General features: G+C 38.1%; 1 protein-coding gene across 8 annotated transcripts in view; it reads left to right on the forward strand.

Moving 5' to 3' along the window:
• The window catches only part of LINGO2 (leucine rich repeat and Ig domain containing 2), a 1,446,432-nt gene that overhangs the window by 1,004,778 nt on the left and 426,809 nt on the right, over positions 1-14,845 (forward strand). The window lies entirely within an intron of this gene.

Genomic DNA, 14,845 nt, shown 5'->3' on the forward strand with positions numbered 1-14,845 from the left:
GGAGCCTGGTGGGCTGCCGTCTATGGGGTCGCACAGAGTCGGACACGACTGAAGTGACTTAGCATAGCATATGGGGTTTTTTTGTTTATTATATTGATGGAGTCATTCTAATGAGAAACTGGACAGAGTTTAGGATATCCCAAGTCTCAAACATGATTTTAAATCCTCATGTCTCCCCCAAGGTTTTTTTTTTTGGGGGGGGGGGATTCTTGCTGATAAATAATTATGTGTACAAGACAATTTCTATTTCTTCAGTGTTTATAATTTGCCAGAGACCTCAAAATTTTTTATCTCAGACCTTCTTGTCAACCCTACTCTTTATGCTATTTCCATTACATAGTAAGCAAAACTAGAGCTCTGCAGTCCAAGAAATGGAAGATATGTGCCTGGTTTTTGTTTGTTTGAGGTGTGTGTGTGTGTGTGTATGTTCCATCAACAGTATTTGCTATTATTGGCACTTTGTCTACTGACTATAAGTAAAATGGATTTAACTTGTCATTATCTCATTATATGCCTTCATTACATGCCCTGTTACACTGACTACCCCGATGGTGTTCTGAATTTCCAAATAGACAATATTTATCTGTTTTATCTCATGCTTGACTCCATGCTTCCTTATTTCCTAAGTCCTAATTCGACCCCTGGGTTGGGAAGACCCCCTGAAGAAGGGAAAGGCTACCTACTGCAGTATTCTGGCCTGGAGAATTCCATGGACTATACAGTCCTTGGGATTGCAAAGAGCCAGACATGACTGAGCAGCTTTCACTTTCTGTGGGAAACTCTAATGAAAGTGATTGTCATATGATTTATAAAATGACCATATGGAGATTCTGTGTTGTGAGTACAGCACAATATTAAATCCATTCTGCAATCCCTTGGAAATCTCCATCCACCCAGCAAAAGCCTTTTGCTGTCATCCAGTGTCCTTAATAAAACCACTTGCCTGAAACAAATGGAAGGATTTGATAGCCTGGAATAGCAAGATCAGTTCTAGCTAGTTTTTTGTTTTTGCTTTTTTTGTGTGTGGAGTTGGGGGGGGAAGGTTTCTGGTTTTAATGAGGAGAAAATGCTCACTCACGGGGCTTCTTTCTAGTCCCTTCTCTTTAAAAATAAAAAGAGAGTATGTTTAAAACAAATAGAATCATGTTTTAAGCATGCAGGATCCTTTGCAAATGAAATTAATTCTATTTAAACTATGTTTGTGAGTCCTTTATTCTCACAGCCTCTGGAGGATATGCTTTAATTAGTAACAGTTTTTTTCTCCTGGTATATAGTATTTACCTGAAGTTATTTTGTTATGGAAAAAACGTTTTGATATCATAGAATTGAACTCTAAAGTTTTAAGTGAGAAGTCAAACAGGGAGAAAGGAAGGACTTTTACCAAAAGCTTAAAATTCAAAAGCAGCCAAGAGGGAACCTGACTGCAGATTTGAGATTCTAGTACCACCAATTGGTGATGGTCACTGTTGTGTAGCTGAGGTCAGAGTTATGTATCTGATTGGGGAGGGCATGGGAATCTGGGATTAGCACACAGTACTGCTGTTTTCATGTTTGCTGTACTATATAGGTAAGATTTATACATATATGTAAGATTCAAGACAACTTACAGTAGAAATAACCTTTTTGACAATGGGAATATAAGCATTAAAATGTAAAGGACAAGTGAAACTGTAGATCAGAAGATGAAGTTAAAACCAGCAAGAGAGCGTAGACAAGCCAGCAGGGTAGAGATTCAGTCGTGTGGCAGATTTTGCCTTTCAGAGCCTTGAAATTTAGAAATGGAAGACTCATCATTTCTATAATTAGCATTTTTTCAGAGGGAAGGAATTAATATTCCATTTCTCAGGTGAGACAGAGTTTTTCCTTTTAGTTTTAAGGAACACGTTTCCTTCCTTTTGGGGTAGTTGGAGCTGTGTTGCAGAGGAGACTTATGGCTTTTGTGCTTGTTCGTGATTCATCCTGACTCTATCCCACAGGGAAGAAAAAGAGAGAGAGAGGGAATGATGAATGTATGTCACAGAGAGAGTCTGAGGTTGGCAAAAACTTAAAGGTGTCATTCCATCATGGGTGTATGGGACACGTTCTACAATTTAGCACTGATGGGATACTTAAGTTGACCCATTTCTGTGAATTTCATTGTAGGGTGGAGACCTCTATGGATTTGTGGTTGGGAAACCAGTCTGAGGTATTTGTCTACTGTGTAAGCCTGAGAGGAAGCTACAAACACTATAGGGTTTGCACATTGTTTAAATATGGTTATATTTTGAAAAGAGTTTTGTAAAGTGTAAAGCATTATATACCTCATAATTATTAACCTTTCAGATGATGGATATACTTTTCAGAAAACAGCAAATGCTATGCAGTCACATCTTTCCTGAGTATATTTATTTTCAACATGTTTTCATTGTTGTATTTTTCCAACTGTTTTATTAGCTACTTACCATGGAGAAATGACTCCTCCACACTATGGAGTGTGTCTTTTCTCAGTTAATGTTCTGTCTGCACTGTGTTTTAGAAGTCACCGTCACTAATATTTCATGGAACAATATTATTGCAACAATAAAGAGTTGATTTAAGTGAGTCTGAATACCAAAATATAGCAGCAACACATGATGAAAATGATTGGTAACATATATAGCAGTAACATTTGACAGAAATAATGGGTAATGTAGGAGATAGAAATAAATACCCACTGTCTTCTATTAGGTTGCCAATACTTTTTCTAGTTATATCTGCTGTCAGCATATTTTACAAAAGTAAAGTTGCAATTTTAGTTTTGCGTATGTGATAGAGGTGAATTTTAAATAGCCCAGGCATATCTATTGTAGTGGGCAAAGATATATCTCAGTTGAAAACTTGCTTGTTCTACTTTATGAACTTTCTTTGTTCATTACACAATCTAGATAACAGTAGGTAATGAGAAATTAGTCTTTGCTCTCCTTAGTTTTTTAATTCCCAATGTATTTTTCTCTAGGGACTCATTAGGTTATTTTATTGCTGTGCATTATATTTGCCCTTTAAAGAGAGAAGAAAAAGCCTTCATGTTTCTGTTGTTTGTAGCTAGATTCTTTAAAAAGCAAAATGGCATGATGAAATGATTCGATTACTAAAATATCCTTGTGATTACTTCATCTATTACAGTACTGAGTGACCTAATAACAATTTTTTTGATTAAAATATTCTCACTACTTCACCTGTTTTCTATAATGAGCATCAGAAACCCATGACTCTTCTTTATGTTCTGAATACAAGTTGCTATTCCATAGAGTATTTTTTTCCTTGAATTATTTTGTACTGCTTAGAAATTAGCCACATTCTTCTCAGCTATATCCACTATTTGAGTTTAAATAAGCCAACAAAGCAAAGCCATTTACTAGGTCACTCCTGTTCAGAAAGTTTGTAAAGAAAGATAGTAAAAAAAAGATGTCTTTTCTTCACAGGTTTCCTCTTTCCACTCAATAGAATTCCAAAATAACCATTGCTGTATTTCTTTCAGTGTGATGTACGTTGGAATAATACCATTCTGACTTCAAATCAATTTTCATATATTTATAAATACTTTATACTCCATTCAGGGAGTATATAATGTGTTTTCAAGTATTGTGCAATTCATGAAGCATATGTCCTGCTGAGTTTGTTCCTGTTTTTATGAGTATAAAATCAGCTACTCGATTGAGGGCTTATTACATCCCAGACATTGTGTTTGAGAGCTTTGCATAATTTGTCTCATTGAATCTTCACACTAACCCTATGAGTGAAGAATTATCCACCTTATATTCATAAAGGAACTGAGACTCAGATGGATTGTTGTAGGTATCCCCATGGTCACAGAGTGAGTGTCAGAATTCAACCCTAGGTCTCCCTGTCATCAGGATTTGTGCTCATCACTAGCATGCTGTTTTGCCTGGTGTAAATCAGTGTGCAGCTGTAGTGTTTTCCTGTTTTACTGAGCTGCGGATTTACAGACTATGTCTTTTTTGAAGCAGAGTCCAGCCAGGGAAGAAGCTGATTGAGCTCAAATGGCCAGGCTTTTGGAGGCTGTTTGAGGCAAAGTAGAGCCTGTAGGGACCTGAGGCTAGACAGGCTATAGGAACTGAGGGGAGAGCTTAGGTCCAGTGGCTCCACTGAACAGAGTTGCCCAGTGTAGAACCTTTCACTGCAGTGAGCAGAGCTTCCCATCTCTGACAGGTAGGGAGATGAGGTTCTTGTATTCAGTTCTTACATTGTTCCAATGATTGCCTAGAAACAATAAATATTCACTACCATTTTTCAGGTGCTTGCAGATTTTATTATAGTAATTAAAAGGCAAATTTATTTTAAAGCATCATTGAATTCAGAGCTTTGCCTTGAAATAGTCTCTCAGTTGATAGATGCTAAAATTGTTATTTAACGGGCCTAAGTAAAATTAGGTTCAGAAAATGTGTTAATATTAAAATGTGTTCCCACAGTCAACATGTTTGCAGCTACAGCACTTCTGTACTTACGCAGCCATGAATACTTACTGAGGGCTTACTATTTTGCCTGTCATTTCAGTAAACATTTTAAATGCATAATTTCATTTAACCTCATAATGGTTATATGGTGAGTTCTACTACTGTCCCATTTTTCAGATGTAGAAACTAATGCATGGTTTCCAATTTCCGAATACTACCTACCATAAATAGTTTTCAGGAAATTAAAATGGATAATGAATTAAAAATAGTACAGACTAAGTCTAAGGCAATAATGTTAACTAATTTTTATTAGTAGTTGTAATAATGGTTTGTAATTAATACTATATAGTGGTTTATTTTTTTTTTCTATTTTTTTCTTTTTTTAATTTAAATTTATTTATTTTAATTGGAGGCTAATTAATTTACAGTATTGTATTGGTTCTGCCATACTTCAACATGAATCCACCACGGGCATACACGTGTTCCCCATCTTGAACCCCCCTCCCACCTCCCTCCCTGTACCATCTCTCCAGGTCATCCCACTGCACCAACCCAGAGCATCCTGCATCAAACCTGGACTGGTGATTCGTTTCTTATATGATATTATACATGTTTCAATGCCATTCCCCCAAATCATCCCACCCTCTCCCTCTCCCACAGAGTCCAAAAGACTGTTCTATACATCTGTGTCTCTTTTGGTGTCTCGCATACAGGGTTATTGTTACCATCTTTCTAAATTCCATATATATGTGTTAGTAAACGGTGTTGGTGTTTTTCCTTCTGGCTTACTTCACTCTCTATAATAGGCTCCAGTTTCATCTACCTCATTAGAACTGATTCAAATGTATTCTTTTTAATGGCTGAGTAATATTCCATTGTGTATATGTACCACAGCTTTCTTATCCATTCATCTGCTGATGGACATCTAGGTTGCTTCCATATCCTGGCTATTATAAACAGTGCTGTGATGAACATTGGTGTACACGTGTCTCTTTCAATTCTGGTTTCCTCAGTGTGTATGCCCAGCAGTGGGATTGCTGGGTCATAAGGCAGTTCTATTTCCAGTTTTTAAGGAATCTCCACACTGTTCTCCATAGTGGCTGTACTAGTTTGCACTCCCACCAACAGTGTAAGAAGGTTCCCTTTTCTCCACACCCTCTCCAGCATTTATTGCTTGTAGACTTTTGGATCGCAGCCATTCTGACTGGCGTGAAACGGTACCTCATTGTGGTTTTGACTTACATTTCTCTGATAATGAGTGATGATAAGCATCTTTTCATGTGTTTATTAGCCATCTGTATGTCTTCTTTGGAGAAATGTCTGTTTAGTTCTTTGGCCCATTTTTTGATTGGGTCATTTATTTTTCTGGAATTGAGCTACAGGAGTTGCTTGTATATTTTTGAGATTAGTTGTTTGTCAGTTGCTTTATTTGCTATTATTTTCTCCCATTCTGAAGGCTGTCTTTTCACTTTGCTTATAGTTTCCTTTGTTGTGCAGAAGCTTTTAATTTTAATTAGGTCCCATTTATTTATTTTTGCTTTTATTTCCAATATTCTGGGAGGTGGGTCATAGAGGATCCTGCTGTGATTTACGTTGGAGAGTGTTTTGCCTATGTTCTCCTTTAAGAATTTTATAGTTTCTGGTCTTATGTTTAGATCTTTAATCCATTTTGAGTTTATTTTTGAGTATGGTGTTAGAAAGTGTTCTAGTTTCATTCTTTTACAAGCGGTTGACCAGTTTTCCCAGCACCACTTGTTAAAGAGATTGTCTTTTCTCCATTGTATATTCTGGCCTCCTTTGTCAAAGATAAGGTGTCCATAGGTGCATGGATTTATCTCTAGGCTTTCTATTTTGTTCCATTGACCTAAATTTCTGTCTTTGTGCCAGTACCATACTGTCTTGATGACTGTGGCTTTGTAGTAGAGCCTGAAGTCAGGCAGGTTGATTCCTCCAGTTCCATTCTTCTTTCTCAAGATTGCTTTGGCTATTCGAGGTTTTTTATATTTCCATAAAAATTGTGTAATTATTTGTTCTAGCTCTGTGAAAAATACTGTTGGTAGCTTGATAGGGATTGCATTGAATCTATGGATTGCTTTGGGTAGTATACTCATTTTCACTATATTGATTCTTCTGATCCATGAACATGGTATATTTCTCCATCTATTAGTGTCCTTTTTGACTTCTTTCACCAGTGTTTTATAGTTTTCTATATATAGGTCTTTAGTTTCTTTAGGTAGATATATTCCTAAGTATTTTATTCTTTTCGTTGCAATAGTGAATGGAATTGTTTCCTTAATTTTTCTTTCTATTTTCTCATTATTAGTGTATAGGAACGCAAGGGATTTCTGTGTGTTGATTTTATATCCTGCAACTTTACTATATTCATTGATTAGCTCTAGTAATTTTCTGGTGGAGTCTTTAGGGTTTTCTTTGTAGAGGATCATGTCATCTGCAAACAGCGAGAGTTTTACTTCTTCTTTTCCAAGTTGGATTCCTTTTATTTCTTTTTCTGTTCTGATTGCTGTGGCCAAAACTTCCAAAACTATGTTGAATAGTAGTGGTGAAAGTGGGCACCCTTGTCTTGTTCCTGACTTTAGGGGAAATCCTTCCAATTTTTCACCATTGAGGATAATGTTTGCTGTGGGTTTGTCATCTATAGCTTTTATTGTGTTGAGGTATGTTCCTTCTATTCCTGCTTTCTGGAGAGTTTTTATCATAAATGGATGTTGAATTTTGTCAAAGGCTTTCTCTGCATCTATTGAGATGATCATATGGCTTTTATTTTTCAATGTGTTAATGTGGTGTATTACATTGATTGATTTGCGGATATTGAAGAATCCTTGCATCCCTGGGATAAAGCCCACTTGGTCATGGTGTATGATCTTTTTAATGTGTTGTTGGATTCTGATTGCTAGAATTTTGTTAAGGATTTTTACATCTATGTTCATCAGTGATATTGGCCTGTAGTTTTCTTTTTTCGTGGCATCTTTGTCAGGTTTTGGTATTAGGGTGATGGTGGCCTCATAGAATAAGTTTGGAAGTTTACCTTCCTCTGAAATTTTCTGGAAGAGTTTGAGTAGGATAGGTGTTAGCTCTTCTCTAAATTTTTGGTGGAATTCAGCTGGGAAGCCATCTGGACCTGGGCTTTTGTTTGCTGGAAGATTTCTGATTACAGTTTAAATTTCCGTGCTTGTGATGGGTCTGTTAAGATTTTCTATTTCTTCCTGGCTCAGTTTTGGAAAGTTGTACTTTTCTAAGAATTTGTCCATTTCTTCCACGTTGTCCATTTTATTGATATATAATTGCTGATAGTATTCTCTTATGATCCTTTGTATTTCTGTGTTGTCTGTTGTGATCTCTCCATTTTCATTTCTAATTTTATTTTTAGATTTTTAGATTTTAGATTTTAGATTTGATTTTTCTCCTTTTGTTTCTTGATGAGTCTGGCTAATGGTTTGTCAATTTCATTTATCCTTTCAAAGAACCAGCTTTTGGCTTTGTTGATTTTTGCTATGGTCTCTTTTGTTTCTTTTGCATTTATTTCTGCCCTAATTTTTAAGATTTCTTTCCTTCTACTAACCCTGGGGTTCTTCATTTCTTCCTTTTCTAGTTGCTTTAGGTGTAGAGTTAGGTTATTTATTTGACTTCTTTCTTGTTTATTGAGGTATGCCTGTATTGCTATGAACTTTCCCCTTAGCACTGTTTTTACAGTGTCCCACAGGCTTTGGGTTGTTGTGTTTTCATTTTCTTTCATTTCTATGCATATTTTTATTTCTTTTTTTGTTTCTTCTGTGATTTGTTGGTTATTGAGCAGCGTGTTGTTCAGCCTCCATATGTTGGAATTTTTAATAGTTTTTCTACTGCAATTGAGATCTGATCTTACTGCATTGTGGTCAGAAAAGATGCTTGGAATGATTTCAATTTTTTTTGAATTTACCAAGGCTAGATTTATGGCCCAGGATGTAATCTATCCTGGAGAAGGTTCTGTGTGCGCTTGAGAAAAAGGTGAAATTCATTGTTTTGGGGTGAAATGTCCTATAGATATCAATTAGGTCTAACTGGTCTATTGTATCGTTTAAAGTTTGTGTTTCCTTGTTAATTTTCTGTTTAGTTGCTCTCTCCATAGGTGTGAGTGGGGTATTAAAGTCTCCCACTATTATTGTGTTATTGTTAATTTCCCTTTTCATACATGTTAGCATTTGTCTTACATATTGCGGTGCTCCTATGTTGGGTGCATATATATTTATAATTGTTGTATCTTCTTCTTGGATTGATCCTTTGATCATTATGTAATGACCTTCTTTGTCCCTTTTCACAGCCTTTGTTTTAAAGTCTATTTTATCTGATATGAGTATTGCTATTCCTGCTTTCTTTTGGTCTCTATTTGCATGGAATATCTTTTTCCAGCCCTTCACTTTCAGTCTGTATGTGTCCCCTGTTTTGAGGTGGGTCTCGTAGACAACATATATAGGGGTCTTGTTTTCGTATCCATTCAGCCAGTTGGGGCATTGTTTTGGTTGGGGCATTCAACCCATTTACATTTAACGTAAGTATTGATAAGTATGATCCCATTGCCATTTACTTCACTTTCAGTCTGTATGTGTCCCCTGTTTTGAGGTGGGTCTCGTAGACAACATATACAGGGGTCTTGTTTTGTATCCATTCAGCCAGTTGGGGCATTCTTTTGGTTCGGGCATTCAACCCATTTACGTTTAGGGTAAGTATTGATAAGTATGATCCCGTTGCCATTTACTTTATTGTTTTGGGTTTGAGTTTATACACCCTTTTTGTGTTTTCTGTCTAGAGAAGATCCTTTAGCATTTGTTGGAGAGCTGGTTTGGTGGTGGTGAATTCTCTCAGCTTTTGCTTGTCTGTAAAGCTTTTGATTTCTCCTTCATATTTGAATGAGATCCTTTCTGGGTACAGTAATCTGGGTTGTAGGTTATTTTCTTTCATCACTTTAAGTATGTCTTGCCATTCCCTCCTGGTCTGAAGAGTTTCTGTGAAAGATCAACTGTTATCCTTATGGGAATCTACTTATGTGTTATTTGTTGTTTTTCCCTTGAATATTTGTTCTTTGTGTTTGATCTTTGTTAATTTGATTAATATGTGTCTTGGGGTGTTTTGCCTTGGGTTTATCTTGTTTGGGACTCTCTGGGTTTCTTGGACTTGGGTGATTATTTTCTTCCCCATTTTAGGGAAGTTTTCAACTATTATCTCCTCAAGTATTTTCTCATGGTCTTTCTTTTTGTCTTCTTCTGGGACTCATATGATTCAAATGTTGGGGCGTTTAACACTGTCCTGGAGGTCTCTGAGATTGTCCTCATTTCTTTTAATTTGTTTTTCTTTTTTCCTCTCTGATTCATTTATTTCTGCCATTCTATCTTCTACTTCACTAATCCTATCTTCTGCTTCCGTTATTCTACTATTTGTTGCCTCCAGAGTGTTTTTGATCTCATATATTGCATTATTCATTATATATTGACTCTTTTTTTATTTCTTCTAGGTCCTTGTTAAACCTTTCTTGCATCTTCTCAGTCCTTGCCTCCAGGCTATTTATCTGTGATTCCATTTTGATTTCAAGATTTTGGATCATTTTCACTATCATTATTCGGAATTCTTTATCAGGTAGATTCCCTGTCTCTTCTGCTTTTGTTTGGTTTGGTGGGCATTTATCCTGTTTCTTTACCTTGTGGGTATTCCTCTGTCTCTTCATCTTGTTTATATTGCTGTGATTGGGGTGGCCTTTCTATATTCTGGCAGTTGGTGGAGTTCTCTTTATTGTGGAGTTCCCTTGCTGTGGGTGGGGTTGTATGGGTGGCTTGTTAAGGTTTCCTGGTTAGGGAAGATTGTGTCGGTGTTCTGGTGGGTGGAGCTGGATTTCTTCTCTCTGGAGTGCAATGAAGTGTCCAGTAATGAGTTATGAGATGTCAATGGGTTTGGATTAACTTTGGGCAGCCTGTATATTGAAGCTCAGGGCTGTGTTCCTGTGTTTTGATAATTTGCATGGTATGTCTTGCTCTGGAACTTGTTGGCCTTTGGGTGGTGCTTGGTTTCAGTGTAGGTACAGAGGCGTTTGATGAGCTCCTATCTATTAATGTTCCCTGGAGTCAGGAGTTCTCTGGTGTTCTCAGGATTTGGACTTAAGCCTCCTGCTTCTGGTTTTCAGCCTTATTTTTACAGTAGTCTCAAGACTTCTCCATCTATACAGCACCATTGATAAAACATCTAGGTTGAAGATGAAAAGTTTCTCCACAGTGAGGGACACCCAGAGAGGTTCACAGAGTTGCATGGAGAAGAGAAGAGGGAGGAGGCAGTTAGAGGTGACCAGAATGAGATGAGGTGGAATCAAAAGAGGAGAGAGCAAGCTAGCCAGTAATCACTTCCTTATGTGCGCTCCACAGACTGGACTGCTCAGAGATGTTCATGGAGTTATACAGAGAAGAGAAGAGGGAGGAAGGAGACAGAGGTGACCAGGAGGATAAAGGGGGGGAATCAAAAGGAGAGAGACAGGATCCAGCCAGTAATCAGTTCCCTAAGTGTTCTCCACCATCTGGAACACACAAAGAGATTCACAGAGTTGGGTAGAGAAGAGAAGGGGGAGGGAGGAGATAGAGGTGACCTGGTGGAGAAAAAGGAGAGTCCAAAGGGGGAGAGAGCAGTCAAGCAAGTAATCTTGCTCCCAAGTAAAAATGGGTACTGAAGATTGAGTCCTTAGAGGTACAAAACTGATAACAAATACCAAAAAGCAAAGATTAAAAATCTAGAGTAGAGGTTGGATTTTCAAAAATACAATATTAAAGAAAAGAAAAGAAAAAAGTCACAAAATTTATAAATATATATATATATGTATATATATGAAGTTTGCTTTAAAAATAGGGTCTCTTTTTTTTTTTCAAAGTAATAGTAGGTTATAAAAATGAAAATTAAAGTAGTAATAGAGGACTTAAAATGTTTTAAAAATTAAAAAAAAAAGAATGATAGTAAAAATAGTAAAAATATATCTAGGACTTTCTCTGGTGGTGTTGTGGGCACCGTGGGGTCAGTTCATTTTCGGATAGTTCCTTGGTCCGGCTTATATTTCTCAAGATCTATAGGCCTCTTCCTATGTAGTTGGTACTAACTACAGGGTTTTAATCTATTGCACCTGTCACTTCCAAGACGGTTCCCTCAGTTTTAGTTTCTTCTCTTTACTGGTCTCTTCGGTGTCTGATTTCTGCCCTGACACAAGGGGGCGGTGGTGGACACTTTTTAGGCTCACTTTTTCAGTCACCCTGTGGGGAGGGAGGGACGCTGCAAATAAATAACACTGGCGCGTGCTCGCAGTGTCTCAGCCACACTGGGCCTGCCCCTGCTGACGGCGCGTGTACCCACCCTGCCCACACTGCTCAGTCTCTAGGTTGCTCCACCAGGAACTGTCTGCTGCCTGCCCTGGGCTGCATGCACTTCCCAAGTCTAAGCCGCTCAGGTTCAGGCACTCTGGTAGTCCTCAGAGGCACAGACTCGGTTGGGCCTGTGTTTTGTGCCCTTCCCAGCTCTGAGCAGCTCAGGTGATGAGGTGTTCGGCGAGTGCAGTCGCTGCAACTTATCGCCTCCCCCGTCCTTGCCACTCGGTTTTCAGGGTGTACAACTGGTGCACCTTCTCAGGTGGATGTTGATCGTCCAGAACCCCTAGAAGTCTTAGTAAAGAAACCTGCTTGCAGTTTGGTAGATAATATCTCTCTGGGGCTGCAATTGCCTCCTTTTGGCTCTGGCTGTCTGTCACCAGAGGGGAATTGGCCTTTGTTCTGTGAGCGGGCCTGGCAGTATCTTAGGTTAGGGCTTTTTGCGTGGTAGCTATCCCACAGTCTGATTTGCAAGCCCAAGTTAGTTCCCTCAGATTGCCCTCGGGGCATTCAGGCCCAGTCCTTACTCTAAGCAATGCAGCCAGTGCATCCCTGCCCAGGCCCCACTTGCTAGTGGTGGGTGCAGACATCTGTGCTGCTTCTCCACTGGGGGAATTACCATTGGGCATGTAATCTGTTTGTTTTAATTATTTATTTATTTTTCTTCCCAGTGATGTTGCCCTCTGTTTTTCCAAGGGTCATTACAGACGCGGCAGTGTTTCCTGGTGTTTGGAAACTTCTCTCTTTTTAAGACTCCCTTCCCGGGACAGAGCTCCTTCCCTACCTCTTTTGTCTCTTTTTTTGTCTTATATTTTTTTCCTACCTCCTTTCAAAGACACTGGGCTGCTTTTTCTGGGTGCCTGATGTCCTCTGCCAGCATTCAGAAGTTGTTTTGTGGAATTTACTTAGCGTTCAAATGTTCTTTTGATGAATTTATGGGGGAGAAAGTGGTCTCCCTGTCTATTCCTCCGCCATCTTCAGTGGTTTATTATTAACACTAGTTTCATTGAAGTCAAAATCCATTAATTTTTTTTGTAAAATTGATTGATAATGTATACTTTACTATTCCAAAAAAGAGGTTAAGTTAGCAAAAGGTCAAAATAGGACATCTTATTAATGGGACATCTTGTTATCAAGAGAGTAAATGGAATATCATTATATAGATTTTAGAAAGAAACAAAAGACTTGAAAGAAGTTTGACACTTATAGAGTATGTTTTAGGTCAGGCTCCAAGACCTGTTTACTCCTGTCTGGCATCATTTTAATGATTTTTAGTTTTTTTTGTTTGTATATGTATGTGGGGGTGGGAAGGAAATGTCTGTCAAAATTAAAGTCATGGGAACTGAAAGTATATAATTGAAATGTAATACATGGAGAAATATTTCTTATTAGGTTCAGTTCAGTTCAGTCACTCAGTCATGTTCAACTCTTTGCGACCCCATGAATCGCAGCATGCCAGGTTTCCCTGTCCATCACCATCTCCTAGAGTTCATTCAAACTCAAATCCATCAAGTCAGTGATGCCATCCAGCCATCTCATCCTCTGTCGTCCCCTTCTCCTCCTGCCCCCAATCCCTCCCAGCATCAGGGTCTTTTCCAATGAGTCAGCTCTTTGCATCAAGTGGCCAAAGTACTGGAGTTTCAGCTTTAGCATCATTCTTCCAAAGAACACCCAGGGCTGATCTCCTCTAGAATGGACTGGTTGGATCTCCTTGCAGTCCAAGGGACTCTCAAGAGTCTTCTCCAACACCACAGTTCAAAAGCATCAATTCTTCAGGGCTCAGCCTTCTTCACAGTCCAACTCTCACATCCATACATGACCCCAGGAAAAACCATAGCCTTGACTAGACGAACCTTTGTTGGCAAAGTAATGTCTCTGCTTTTCAATATACTATCTAGGTTGGTCATAACTTTTCTTCCAAGGAGGAAGTGTCTTTTAATTTCATGGCTGCAGTCACCATCTGCAGTGATTTTGGAGCCCCCCAAAATAAAGTCTGACACTGTTTCCACTGGCTCCCCATCTATTTCCCATGAAGTGATGGGACCGGATGCCATGATCTTCGTTTTCTGAATGTTGAGCTTTAAGCCAACTTTTTCACTCTCCACTTTCACTTTCATCAAGAGGCTTTTGAGTTCCTCTTCACTTTCTGCCATAAGGGTGGTGTCATCTGCATATCTGAGGTTATTGATATTTCTCCTGGCAATCTTGATTCCAGCTTGTGCTTCCTCCAGCCCAGTGTTTCTCATGATATACTCTATATATAGATATAGTCAGCAATTAAAACTTATGAATTAATGTTAATTTGATTAACATGTTTTTACTGTTTCATGGAGGGTAGATATAGTCACTAGCTAACAGGATTCTAACACTTAAGAATTATCATGAATAGAGGCTTAACAGAAAATAATATGAATGTTGACCTTCAGTATTTTCTAAATGATTTGTTAATAGCCACATACAGACACTAACGGCTACATACAAAACTGTAGTTTCCACTTGTCCTTTCAATGGTTTTCTTCCAGTGTAGTTTTAAATACTTATCTTCAATCCCTAAAAAAAATCGAAAGGGAAAAATATCACTCTGAATTTACAGTGAAGAACCCGCTTAGTTTGGAACCTCTCATAAATATCAGGCCTTCACAACTTTTGTCCCATAGAACCCAAGGAAACGCCTTTTGTGAAGCTCAACCATGACTTTCCACTTGAGTTTTTGCCATGTTTGGAATATTTTGTTTATGTTTTTCAGCTTGTTATCTGTTAGCATGTACTGTTTCTAAAATCTTAAAAATCATTAATGAGTATTCTTAAGAGAAAAATAAAACATGCTTCTCAAACTGAAATAAGATTGCTATTAAGGGAACCCCACCACCATGGGCCAAGCAGCAGACAAACCTACAGGATAAGCATGTTTTCCTGGAAATCAGTTTAACTTGAGAATCTGGGATAGTAGGTATGTTGGAGTAGCTTAATTTTCACATTAAACAGGCATGAATATTTTGTGTAGCAGAATGTAAGATTCACATATAT

This window comes from Bos grunniens, chromosome 8 (assembly GCF_055505025.1).
Source record: "Bos grunniens cultivar Pamir isolate PY7600 chromosome 8, Bosgru_T2T1.0, whole genome shotgun sequence".
In the NCBI taxonomy this organism is placed as follows: Eukaryota; Metazoa; Chordata; class Mammalia; order Artiodactyla; family Bovidae; genus Bos; species Bos grunniens.